This window comes from Conger conger, chromosome 16 (assembly GCF_963514075.1).
Source record: "Conger conger chromosome 16, fConCon1.1, whole genome shotgun sequence".
Lineage (NCBI taxonomy): Eukaryota > Metazoa > Chordata > Actinopteri > Anguilliformes > Congridae > Conger > Conger conger.
In genome coordinates this window covers 18,514,504-18,529,061 of record NC_083775.1, presented here as the reverse complement: position 1 = coordinate 18,529,061, position 14,558 = coordinate 18,514,504, and positions in this window count along the sequence as shown.

Sequence of the window (14,558 nt, the reverse complement as noted above, 5' to 3'; positions counted from 1 at the left end):
TATTATTGATAATGATGACATTATTAATGTTTTTTGTTTCATTTCCGGGCCGCGGTGCGACTGCTGACCCAGTGCTTCACGTTGGTGGTTTGTTTGTATGTTTTTAGGCTTTATTTTTATTTTGTCTATTGCGTTGATGTGTTTAACCTCATGAGAATAACAGAGTAACCAGTTTCTTAATATGGAACTTCAAAAGGTTTGGATTGCGTTTTACATCGCTCTGCTGCTACGGCTTTCGGCGAGTGGCGTCTTACCTACACTAGAGATCAGATGTTGACGCTCCAAGCTCAAGTCGGGAGTTTTGAAGCTCACATTCCCATGGACTGTACAGAGATCTTGAGACACAGGTGGTGGAGGAAAACGCCGATAACTAAAATAAAGAAAAGAGGTTCAAGAGGAGGTGTGCGCAAGAGATTGAGAAGACGCGGCTCCAGATTTCCCTACCATCACACTATCAAACTCTCAACAGTAAAATTGACGAGTTCAAAGCGAGACTGACCCACGAACAGACTTCATTGTGTAATCTAATCTGCCCAACGGAGACATGGCTAAAGCCGGAAGCAATAGTCTCTTTTGACGGATATACAATAATTAGGGCAGACAGAGACGAGCACCTGTCAAAGAAATCGATCGGCGGAGGACTGTATATATTTCTGGAAAATAAATGGGCCACGCAGATGCACGTTCATGAACAGATCTGCACCCCGGATTATGAAATGATGACCGTGTCTTTCAGGCCTTTTTATCTGCCACAGGAGTTATATGGTCTCGCACCATGTCATCAGCATATTTATACAGCTGGCAGATTGAATTCATAACTTGCGTTTCATTAGTGTACAGAGAACACAACACAGGTGAGAGCACGCAGCCTTGGGGTGCTCCTGTATATGGTCTTATGCAGACAGAGAACACAGATAATCAGTCTACATATTTCCACCATATTGGTGAGTTTATCAAGTGGTGTGAAGACAGTGCCCTTTTTATTAACAAAAGTAAGACAAAGGAGTTGGTTATTGTCTGGTTATAAGTCTGCATAATGCCTGTCACTATTTCCAACCTGTTTTGATTAATGATAAGCATATTGAAGCAGTAAAGGAGTTTAAATATTTAGGAACCTTTTTTGATTGCACTTTAAGTTTTACAGCCAACACAGAATACATTTTAAAAGAAGCAATGCAGTGCTTGTATCTAATCATGAAATTGTATTCTTACGATACAAGCAACAACATTTTAGACACTGTTTACAGAAGTCTTGTTGAAAGTGGTTTGGGGCATGTGGATGGGCATCTGTAGTCTAAGAACAAAAATAGACTGTCCAGAATTACAAACATGGCCAGTAAAATTATTGGGAAAGAGCAGAAACAATTGGGATGTATATACAAGAAGAAGGTGAAACAAAAAACCAGACAAATTGTGTCTGATACTGTTCATCCCCTTTTTAAAGAATTTACAAAACTGCCCTCGGGGGAGACACCATCGAGCCGCGGCGTTAACCAAGAATATTTATAAAATGTCTTTCAGACCAAATTCAATAACTTTGTAATGTTTAAATTCATAAACATCTTTTACACCAGAACCACGTCTGTTATTTTCGTCTGTACTGTGCATGTTGTGCTATTTATGTATTATGATGTGTTTTAACCAACCTGTGAAGCCGAAGGCAAATTTCCACAATTGTGGCCAATAAGGATTATTATTATTATTATTATTATTATTATTATTATTATTATTATTATTATTCAAACACTTTAAATAAAAAAATCCCCCATTGACAAATGAACTGGAGAAAAATAGCAGTTGCCTTTTACCTGCTTACACCTAAAACTTGAATACGTGTCTAGGCAAGGTTTTAATAACACAAAATGTAAATGTAAATGAAACATTCGGTCTGTCTGGAGGGTTACGAGTGTGCAGTGACCTGCATGGTACCTGCAGTGTAGACACGGCAGATGAGCACGTTTCAGCTGGATTCAGGGTTGTGGACATGGCAGGGGTCAGAAAGATCAAAGATGATCAACAATTACCTGTAAGTGCTGTTACTGTCAGAAGACATTTGATCGAAGCTAAGCTATCAGCAAAAAGCCCCTGTAAAGCACCATTGCTGAAAAAATGGCATGTGTTGAATTGGTTAAAATTTGTCAAGGAACACATCGATTGGCTCAAAGAGAATTATGGTTATGGTTATGCAACAATGGTTATGCAACTAAATATTAGTTCAGTAATTTAAAGTGAAGTTAAATCTTTCTTCAGTTTATGCAGTAAGTGTTTCAGTTTGAAGAGAAAAATGTCGACATTGCCATTGTTTTGAACAGATTAATATTCCTTTTATTTGCTTCCTGTAAAGGAATAACAAAGACTTGATAAAACATTTTAATGCTTTGATTTGGAATTGAATGTGTAATGTTTCCACTATATTTGAAATATGTAACTAAAAGCTATTCAAAAAATATTTGTAATATAAGATGAATGAAGTAAGGCCAGCCAGCCCAGCAGTATGCCATTGTAACCTCTTTTCAAAGAAAAGGAGACACTGCCACCTGAGCAATAATCTATGCAACTAGTACGTTACACAAGAACACAATGAACAAGAGCACTGAAAATCATCCAACATTTGAGATTAACTTAAAGCCGAAACAACCCACCCAACCTCTCCCCAGCCACTGGTCAGCACAGCTCTTTTCCAACTTTTCAGGTGAATGCCCAAAAGCTCACATGGTCGTTATGTCACAAGACAATGCAAATTTCTCAAATTCATAACAACAGCAATGTTTAAATTGTGTACTTATAAAGTGATTAATTATATTGCATAGTGTGATACTTACAATTATCCATAAATAGATTAAAATATTCATCAATATTCTTGCTTTTTTGTTGTAAATATGTGCCATGTTGCAAAGTATGTGGGGGATTATATAATGAGAGCTAACCACTGTCCTTTATAAAGTAACTATCAGAAAAGTATAAATAGGCCTACGTTAAACACATTCATGTGTCAACGTCTTTCCTTCCTGTAAAAGAGAATGTTTACTTTTATTACCTTTGCAAACCTGCTGTGACAGTCCAATGCAGAATCAGTACCAGGCTGCTCCACACTTTAAAGGAATCTCAGGAAGTTTAATGACCCAGTTTGACTCATCTGAGTAAATTGTTTAAGTTTTTATTGTGAACCCATTTGGCAAAAAGGCAGGAAGACACCGCACCCGACAGCACATGCTTCAAACTTATGTAATGAACAGATACTACACAAATAATTGTATTTAAAGCTAAAGTTTATCATCAAATCTGAACAAATCAAGATGAAATGCACAGAGTAAGATACGCTCTATGTATAAACAGAAATATCCTGTCACATTTAAGTAGTCTAATCAGACATATTTCAGATTTTGATTAATTAATTATTAACTTAAATTTCAGTAAGCTTCTGTAATGATTCTGAAATTATTCACTGGATTCAGTGACGAAGATCATGACGGCTAAAGTATCTGACAAAGTTAAATCCTTTTCTTCCACCAGGGGGCAGTGTCCATAAGGAATTTCATCATAGGGGTTGGGTTCCTCCATCCATCCATCCATCCATCCATCCATCCATCCATTATCTGAACCCACTTATCCTGAACAGGGTCGCAGGGGGGCTGGAGCCTATCCCAGCATACATTGGGCGAAAGGCAGGAATACACCCTGGACAGGTCGCCAGTCCATCGCAGGACACACACACCACTCACACACTCACACACTCACACACACTCACACACACTCACACACACTCACACTCACTCACACACACACACTCACGGGCAATTTAGACTCTCCAATCAGCCTAACCTGCATGTCTTTGGACTGTGGGAGGAAACTGGAGTACCCAGAGGAAACCCACGCAGACACGGGGAGAACATGCAAACTCCGCACAGAGAGGCCCCGGCCGACGGGGATTCGAACCCAGGACCTCCTTGCTGTGAGGCAGCAGTGCTACCCACTGGTTGGGTTCCTGTGAATCCAAAATGCTTTTCGAGCGCTTATCGAGCGCTTTTTAGTTCATTGTTACTGAAACTAATACTTTGAACTGATTTATTATTTAATAATAATCCTTAAAGCACATAGCACATAGATATATACAATATTCACAAATTGTGATGAATATTATATACAAAGTATTTTCTAAATGTCTCTTGAATTACACCACCTGCACACCAGGAGCACTGCAGCTGAAGGAAAGAGCAGAGAGTGTCTCTCATCCTGTAGCCTGTGTGTGCAAAGTGAGCCACAGGGAAGAACCTGTGCTGCAGGAATCCTGCAAGACCAGGGCCGGGTTCGATTCCACTTTAACACGTTACCTTAACTTCCATCAGATGACTTTGGAATGTTAATGAATAATTTAATAAAAAGTGGTTTTTTTTTTTTTTTTTTGTGGTATGAAAATGTAGGAGGGAGGCGAAGTGTGCTGTGAGGAGCCTGTGAGCTGGGGGTTCTGCCATTTGTGAGGTGGGGGTTCTGGTGTGTGTCAAAAGGGACAAAGGACAATGCTGTTTGTAGTACCTTTTGACGAGTTCCAGACCAGTGACGCCAAGAAGATAAGGGATAGATATATGGTGGGTGGATGAGCGGTTCCCGGGCAATTAGGCCATGAGGGCCATTAAAACTCCCGGGAAAAGAATGTGCCTAATATCTTATGACCCCACACCTGGTCACTTCCAGGGGGAAAGACTCCGGGCAGTACCACAGTGCCCTCTTTTGGGCACTGCTGTCATTACCCCAGGGACTACTCACTTGGAGGAAAACCTCAGAACTGTGGTTGAGATGGTCAATAGACCCGTTACAATATTGTAAACATTGCCCATGTGATCCTTGTTGTATTGCATTATGCCCATTGTTGTAATAACAGGAATTACATGTAAAATGGATACACAGGAGGGAGGTTTCATGATAACTGCACCATAACAAAACATTAGGATAATCTGTTTGGTATGGATGTGATCCAGTAAAATCAAGGAATCAGATGAGATACATTTCATACCAAATGGATTTTAATAAACCATAGTTTCAATAACTCAAGGGAAAACCTACACGTCCTCTCTTGGTAATCATCTCATTTTCCCTACGCAACAACCCCCAACGGTGGGGGTCTAAATTCAAGATTCGACAACCCCACCAGGCTAATTTATGGCACTGCCGCCTGCATCAAACACATGATTTGGCATAAAAGCCAGGGAGACGAGCCTATCAGGGAAGATCGCACTCGACTTCCCACACTGTGCATACTTTGTATATGTGTGTAGCGAAAGCAGGCTGGGTAAGACTATTTCACTCTGTTCTTTTTATCTTCAATTTGTCTTTTCGTAATTGACTTTGTGATTCTACGCTAACTGCCTACCCGTCTGCAAATAAATTATTTTGTTTGTAACTTGCGTGATCTCCATGACTCTAATTCATCTTGTACCTTTTCAGCCTAAATTACAATTGAATATTGAGGGGGACAATGGGGACCAAGGACTGACCGATCGGCAGTCCCTTGGTACAGGTGATAGTTCTAAGCTGTGAGGCCAGCAAGTTTCTGCCAACGTAAAGGGTCGGCTATGCACGGCTCTTGTGGTTTGACGCGAAGGGAACCCCTGGGTGTTACGGCGCTGGTTCCTGTCAAATTATCTCTAAGGAGCCCAGTTAATGCTATGCCGACCTGGGCTCGCAACTATCATGACTGTGTTGCATGTATTGTGTTGACTGGACCCTCAGCCTCTGAGTTCTACACCGAACTGAGAGCTTGGTACCCATGTGATAGTTCTAAGCTGTGAGGCCAGCAAGTTTCTGCCAACTTAAAGGGTCGGTTAGGCACGGCTCTTGTGATTTGACGCGAAGGGAACCCCTGGGCGTTACGGCGCTGGTTCCTGTCAAATTATCTCTAAGGAGCCCAGTTAATGCTTCGCCGACCTGGGCTCGCAACTATCATGACTGTGTTGCATGTATTGTGTTGACTGGACCCTCAGCCTCTGAGTTCTACACCGAACTGAGAGCTTGGTACCCATGTGATAGTTCTAAGCTGTGAGGCCAGCAAGTTTCTGCCAACTTAAAGGGTCGGTTAGGCACGGCTCTTGTGATTTGACGCGAAGGGAACCCCTGGGCGTTACGGCGCTGGTTCCTGTCAAATTAGCTCTAAGGAGCCCAGTAAATGCATTAAAAATTTAAAAATTTAAAAATTTAAAAATGCTAATATTTTTACAACATATTTTCAGTTTTCATTTAGTTTGTTTAACAGTCTTCAGTTGATTTGGCACTGAAATATTTTGACACACAAAATGTGTGCCACGTTATAACATCAGGCTTCTCTCCCTCTCCCTCTAACAGGGATAGTTCACTTTCTTCGTTCATTATTTCAGTTTTATTGAATGTTTTTTTGACAGAGACAGCTTTTAGAACCGCTTTGAGGCATCAGTGTGTTTTTTTCATTTAAAGAAGAAAGTACGCTTCATAACCAAGCTGATCTGTCTCTTTATTTACGATGTCTTATGTTTATGGCTTTTCTCCCTGAGTAGGCAAGTCAAACAAGTTTTACAGCCATTTTCTAAAACTTGAAACTCAACATTTAATGGAATAAACTACAGAAAAGGCTATCATAACACTTGAAGACCCTCAATTAAAAGGTTGATATATGTCTTAAAGCAGTTGTGGATTCTCACACAGAACAGCATAAAATCTTCAGTTTTTTAACAAAATTCAGTTTTTCACCAATTTCAAAAACCTCTAAACACAGCTCCAAAAGTACATAGCCTACAGAAGCGATTTGCTGCCCCTACAAAATAAAAATAAATACAAATTAAGATCATATTATGTGACAATTTCCCATTAATTTGAGACAATTATTTTGTTATTTCTTGAAAATATCACATGACATTTACACCCTATCTATTATAACCATTCCATGAATATGACAAACCCATCATTCATGTTCCTTTAAAAGATCATGTTAAAATGTGTTAACTTTTATACCGTCTACACAATACAACAAGTGGAGAGTTTATTACGTTTTACTTTCTTCTTGGATTGAGACCTGACACAGTATTTCCGACAGAGCTTCAACTGAAAACATTAAGAGCTTTAGACTAGGCATGAATATTTATGTATACAGTTTATCAATGTGATAAAGATTATGTCTGAATGCATTGCTGAAAGTTAATAAATAAAATATTTTTACCTGACTGCCACAACTCCCTGAGTTTGGTGAGAGGGTTCTGTAGTTGTAGTGAAGAGCACCTGCATTTCAGGTCAAGTGAAAGTAAATTTCATAATGGGTCAGAACATGGGTGTGTCCTGCGATGTTTATGGGAAAAGTTGATACCTTCAAACCTGAGAGAATGTTAGTGCCTGAAACATTTTTCCTATTGGCTGCAGGTGCTGATGGGTGTGTATGAAGTCTGTGAACAAAGAGAGAAAAGGCCTTTCTCTCTTTGGATCAAAAGCACCTCCTAAATGACTAAACTGTAAAGGTAAAATGTACCTGTGACTATGAACACAAGCATTGTTACATCCTCAGCCTCTGATTGAAGTAAGCTGCAGCTGCAAAACAATTCAATTTAAAAAATCTTTCAGTTTTTTAAAACCATATTATGGGCCCTATATACACCTCCACGTGAAAGGCTGCAGGATTGTTCTGGCAGCACGCTGGTCAACCTTTCTGTTTAAATGTTTAAAAGGTTCTGCAGAGAAAGAAGAAACTCGAGGGATTTCTATCAACTCATCATCAGTTTTCATTTAATTTATTTACCCTTCTTGTGTTGATTTTGTACGGAAATATTTTCACACACAAAAAGTGTGCACCTCTAAATCAAAGGCTGTTTGATTGCATTGGCAGTATGCTGGTCTCAGTCAACCCTTCTCAAGATGATCCGCTTAGCAGGGCCAGGGGGAATGCCATCCAGGCCTGTCTGTGTGTGTCCGGGTCCGAGAACTGCTATATATTTTATCGAACACCAATCTTTGTTCAGTTACAGTTATCTAATGTAAACCATCAAGACTTCTTTATGTATCAAGTCACCTTCATTCACACAAGGATTATGCCTGTCCTAATGACAGTCTGTTCTGGGTTCTGCTTTGGGTATAAGCATCTCACTCAGGAGTGGGTGTGGCCAGGTGGCTAAAGGGGGTGGGGAGTTTATTATAATGCAGTATCATCATTTATTAAATAGCATACCCCCTTATACAGCTCATATTTTTACATGCTCTTTGTCCATACAGCTGTATGTGTATGTGCCAATAATGAGCTGTATATATACTGAAGCAATCTGAGCTGAGCCCCTTGCTGAAGGGTATAATTGCAGGACCCCACCTGAGATATGAACTCCCAACCTTACATGGCCAGTTTCCTAACCATCGTAGAGATCTGCTACAAATAGGACAATGCTGAAGGCATGACAAAATAGTGCATAATTAATATTTCACAATATTCGTTCATTCCTTGAATTTACAGTGCCCTCCATAATGTTTGAGACAAAGATCCATAATGTATTTATTTGCCTCTGTACTCCACAATTTGAGATTCATCAAATTCATCAAAAAATCATGTGATTAAAGTGCACATTGACAGATTTGAATAATGTTTATACATTTTAGTTTCACCATGTAGAAATTACAGCAGTGTTTATTACCTTTACCTTTATTACCTTCGCAGACCTGCTGTGACAGTCCAAGCAGAATCAGTTCCAGGCTACTCCAAATGAAAGAAAGTCCATTTCAGCATCGCTGCCAGTTTAATGACTCAGTTTAAGTTTTTATTGTGAACCCATCCATCCATCCATCCATCCATTATCTGAACCCGCTTATCCTGATCAGGGTCGCAGGGGGGCTGGAGCCTATCCCAGCATACATTGGGCGAAAGGCAGGAATACACCCTGGACAGGTCGCCAGTCCATCGCAGGGCACACGCACCATTCACTCACACACTCATGCCTACGGGCAATTTAGACTCTCCAATCGGCCTAACCTGCATGTCTTTGGACTGTGGGAGGAAACCGGAGTACCCGGAGGAAACCCACGCAGACACGGGGAGAACATGCAAACTCTGCACAGAGAGGCCCCGGCCGACGGGGATTCGAACCCAGGACCTCCTTGCTGTGAGGCGGCAGTGCTACCCACTGCACCATCCGTGCCGCCTATTGTGAACCCATCAGGGAAAAAAAGGCAGGAAGACACCACACCTAATAGCACATGCTTCAACCTTCTAATGTAATGCACCAAAATAATTCTATTTAAAGCAAATATTACAAATTCTTTCAACAAATCTGAACAAATCAAGATTAAGTGCACAGAGAAAGATCCTGTAAATTGCTTGGCATATTTTCTAAAAATAAGTTCCATGTATAAACAGAGTTAATATCTCTTTACATTTAAGTAGTGTTATCAGACATATATTGAAGATTAGTTCAGTAACTTAAAGTTCAGTAAGCTTCAGTAATGATTCTGAAGACATTCATCAGCTTCAGTGATAAGATCCTTTTCATCCACCACGGGGAAGTCTCTGGAAAGAATTTCATAATAGGGGTTGTGTTCCTGTGAATACTGAATGCTTATCAAAACCTTTTCAGTTAATTGTTACTTATAATATGGGCTCAAAACAATACTGCCCTACTAAGGCAAAAGACCTTAACTCCCCAGAGTGTGAAACTGAGAAAAATGACTTTAAAGTTATGTTAATGTCCTGACAATTTATAGGTATAATATTGTCATTTTCACATTTTGTAGTGTATACCTGTATTAATCCACAAAAAAATTTTGAACTCAAATTTGACCTTTGACCCTTTTTCGGAAGTTACTGTATTCTGCCTTAGCATTGCCCACAAAATGACAATCGGTCATACCAAGGCAAAAGACCTTAACTTCTATTTTATAGCACAATGTTATGATAACAATGATAACTTTCACTTAAAATTTAAGCAATATTGACCCTGTTGGACTCACGATGATAAAATGGCTTCACATTTATCAACATGATATGAAAATGAAAGATCAGTAAGTTTTTTCTGTATTTCATACTCATACCACACAGACAGTCGCATGATTGATTCACACACTCTCTCTCTCTGACAGACGTCAGTATTAACAATGAGAGTGTTTTGATGTTTTAATGCATATAAAACATGTTCTTCAGTTTGGATATGAGGCACTAATTTAGACTCATTGGCTTGTTTATTTGGATAACAGCAAAGATATTTCAGAATCATCCCATTGTATCTTAATGTTGAAAGCCAGTCTGCTGAAAACATAGTAGGAATTTATATTTATTGGGATTTTACTTGCAGTATTTGCATTATTATCATATATACAGGAATAAACTTTGATGATGTGTGTAGGTCTTTTCGAAAAATTATGAACAAACACTGTATTGATACATTTACCTGGATAGAATGGAAACTTGCAGATGATGATAAAACAAAGTTCTCCCACACAAATTAGGTAAGATTAGGATGTGATTGGTTGCCTTTATTTGGTCATTTTATATAACTGCAATTTAAAGTAAAGGAGTCTGACAACAAAGTTGAATTGTTGCTATTCGGTCTTTACAACGTGACACCTATGACATCAACGAGTCACATGGTGGATTCGTCCAATGATCAATTTTATTTTCTTTCTTGGCAAATCAAGACGTGACATCGAGCTAAGGAAACTGCCTGCTTTGCAACTAGCTTTAATTTCCCCACTAATCCACACCTACAGTAAACTCTAGGATTGCATAGATAGAATTGAAAGCCTGTTGCTGACAACCTGGGAGTTTTGACTAGCCGGCAGCAAGTTTTAAAAACTCGTGGTGGATTTAATGGATTTGCTTTCTCGTCTGATTTTTGGCATGCATTTTAACCAGGGTTCAACAAAAGGTAGGCTGTAAATTACTACAGTAAATCCTCAAATTGTGTCCGGGATTCTATTTGAAGCTGGGCCTCGGATAATAGCCGGGGGCGTGGTCGATTCGGACAAATAAAGGCCGGCCCCCAAATACAAGCCGGGGTAATATTGCCTACCAGTAGGGCTATCAGTCCATGAGCACTAGAAGACATTGTTTCGATTTAACTCAATTAAATAAAAGAGCTCTTCTTAATATTTCATATTGTTGGTTGGTTTCATACTGTTGCCAATGAAAAGTCGTTGTCCTACACCATGGGTCTCCAACACGTTGCTCTCAAGCTACCAGTCGCTTGCCGCCCCCTTCTGAGTAGCTTGCCAAAGGCTGAAGCAGTATACATTTAAACACAATTGTTGCCGCGAGGCATTCCAGCCTACGAATTTAATAATAAGTAAATCAGGCAAAATTAAAAAATAACTCAATTTAGGCTACTTGGCTACGCAATAAGGTTTCCATGTATTTACAGCACAGCGCACATTCAATGAATGAATGAAAGCAGCTGCCTTGGCTCGCAATAAACAGACGGGTGGAAATCCCGACACTCTTTCAACTACATAAAACTTAACAGTGAATCATCAAATACCCCCCAGATTTCAGTGCCCATCAGTCCCAACATTTAGCAATAGAATCAAACAGTCCAAAAGTAAATTAAATCCCAAACCAAAGCGAAAAACTTTTGATAGCCTACCGATATGCTGCTCCAAACGAAACGCATGTCTCACAATAAAACGCACTTTAGGAAAAAAAGATCCTTAACTGCTGTTATCTACGATAATTTGTTATTGTTCATGAAGGCGTGTCTGGCAAGTTGTTATTTTATGGATTCTGGACTTGCATGTGATTTATTGTGTTTGAGAATATTTGCAATAAACTCAGTCTGACTGACACTATGACTTACGAAACGGTGTTCCTGATAAGCCGACACTAATTGATTTCTGAATGGTTACAGGAAGTGTTGAACTGTGTTGGCCCACTTTAAGTGTAGCCTTTTACTTTATTTCTAAGAATAAAATTCTACAACAGAAGCCTAATAAGAAATAAAGGCCTGCCTCGAATACAAGCCTGCCCCAAATAAAGGCCTGTGCTTTTTGCAGCCTAAGTAAATAAAAGACCCCGGTCACAATTTGAGGATTTACGGTACATTCCTGCTGCTGGTGTGTGGGTGTGTGTGGGTGTGTGTGGACGGTGTGTCGTTGCGGCTCCAACCAACTTGCGTAGTTTTCAGTCAGTGGACTGTCATTGGCAGGCGAGAGCTAGCCTATGAGAAGCAAATTTTATTTAAGTTGTACATGTAGCCTTGTATTACAGGCTGTGAATTAAGATATGCTACAAGCCATTCTCTAATGCACCACTTGTTACTGGATAAGTTGTTGATTATGGCTTGCAAAGTTTGTGTCTAGTTTGTGAAGTAGGTTAGCCTACTAGTTTGCATCGCTAGCTAAAGGCTACCGCTAGCTATTACTGGATTTTAAGTCAGGCTACAAAGATTATCTTTTTTTTATGCACCCGTGTGTCATTCTTACCTTGATCTTGGCATTTACGTTTCAAAGCCATCTCCACCATCATTTTCCCTCGAGAGTATGCCATTCTTCAAACCTAGATGTCAATAATCTAACACAAGCAAGCACTGCAAAACATGTACTGCATACACTTTATTGAAGTTAGTGTGTGTCTGAGGTGATTTAATTGCATATAATACATAGACATAACACCGTAACTCCAGCGCGGCAAAACAGTAACTTCACTTGGATGGTTGGTCAGAACAAGGCAGCGTGCCGTAACTTCAGGGCAGCGCACCGTAACTTCATTCGAGTGATCAGGAGCAGCGTGAAACGAAGGCATAGAGCAGTATCTGACGTCACGGGCTTCTGCCACAGTTTCCCCTTGGCTTTGTGAAGTTACGGCAAAAACATCATCTTATTTTGCCAAAAAAACAACCGAATTGAAACTTGATGTTTGTCTACGTGATAAAACTTATGTTTATTGTCCTAAAAAAGACAATAACTAATTTTCGCCAAAAATCGAAGTTACAACCTTTTTCCTTAGTGCAGCAGAATAGTATAGCAGTCATTTTGATTGGTTGAAAAGGTATAAGGTAGAGAGGAAGGGTTAAAACACAAGTTCAATTATCAGTACTTATCCCGCACCCCGCCCCCTCAATCCTCAACATGTGTTCGTAAATTATTGCTGAACCTTCCAAACTCCCACAAAAAATATTTTGGGGATTCCCCCATTAAAGCAAGGGAAGGGAATATCAGGAAGTAAGCATAGCTGAGGTTCAAACCTGCAACCAAGCGCTGTTACACTCTGAGCCAGACACAGATTTACAAAGATGTTACATCGTGTACATTTGGTATCATCAATGTCACATATACCATCACATGACACAGCTTTCAAATTATAACGACAGATGCAGTTTTCAATTGTATTTGTACATACCCATTGTCATCAGCACCGCTTTGATAGAACTGACATAATTATAGAATGTTTTATATTTTTCATATTAACATATTTCCATAGTCAAAAGTATTAAAATATGAATTTTGAACAATAAAAATAAATATTTGATATATTTAGGTGGCACGGATGGTGCAGTGGGTAGCACTGCCGCCTCACAGCAAGGAGGTCCTGGGTTCGAATCCCCGTCGGCCGGGGCCTCTCTGTGCGGAGTTTGCATGTTTGCGTGGGTTTCGTCCGGGTACTCCAGTTCCCTCCCACAGTCCAAAGACATGCAGGTTAGGCTGATTGGAGAGTCTAAATTGCCCGTAGGTATGAGTGTGTGAGTGAATGGTGTGTGTGCCCTGCGATGGACTGGCGACCTGTCCAGGGTGTATTCCTGCCTTTCGCCCAATGTATGCTGGGATAGGCTCCAGCCCCCCTGCGACCTTGTTCAGGATAAGCGGGTTCAGATAATGGATGGATGGATGATATTTCAGGCTTGCAGATTTACAATTTGGCAGATTTTGAAAAGTAGTTACACAACCTACCACATGGGGCAGGGTAAATAAGAGTTTAGTCTGGAGTGTCACTTGCACTGTCCTCTACCAGTGTCTCTGTGTCAGACAACTCTGCTTCACTCTCTCCAGAACTCATTGTTCCACATCCAGATGATTCTGAACTCTCTGGTTTGCCCCTTTCCAGCCACTGTGACACCTTCTTAATGGAAAGTTCATGAGCAGATTGATAACCCTGCACAGAGCTGCCTGCTTCAGAGGGGTCTGGAGTCCCTCCACTCACTGTAACACAAGACCAAAAACAAGTTGTTACACTCAAATTAATTTGCATTATATTCTGTGACATGTTTATTATTATTATTTATTCAATGTATTTTGATTCACAGAATCACATAAAAATTGATTGAAAAAAAATAAAAAAATAAAGAAATAATTGCACTTATGATGACGACTATATGTTTAGAACAGCATTCCATGTGTATTTTCCTTGTTATGGATGTGATGCTTTGACTTGTGGAAGAACATATGCACTTGTAAATCGCTTTGGATTAAAAGCGTCTGCCAAATGACAAAAATGTAAAATGTAAAAAAATGTAACATAATTATCATTATGTGAATCATTGTTCTCTCATTCTCTGGTTCATGGATCAGTTTCTCATATGAACTTAATTTTCACTCATGAAAAACTGGTCCAAATTAGAAATCTGTTCATATGTTTGTCC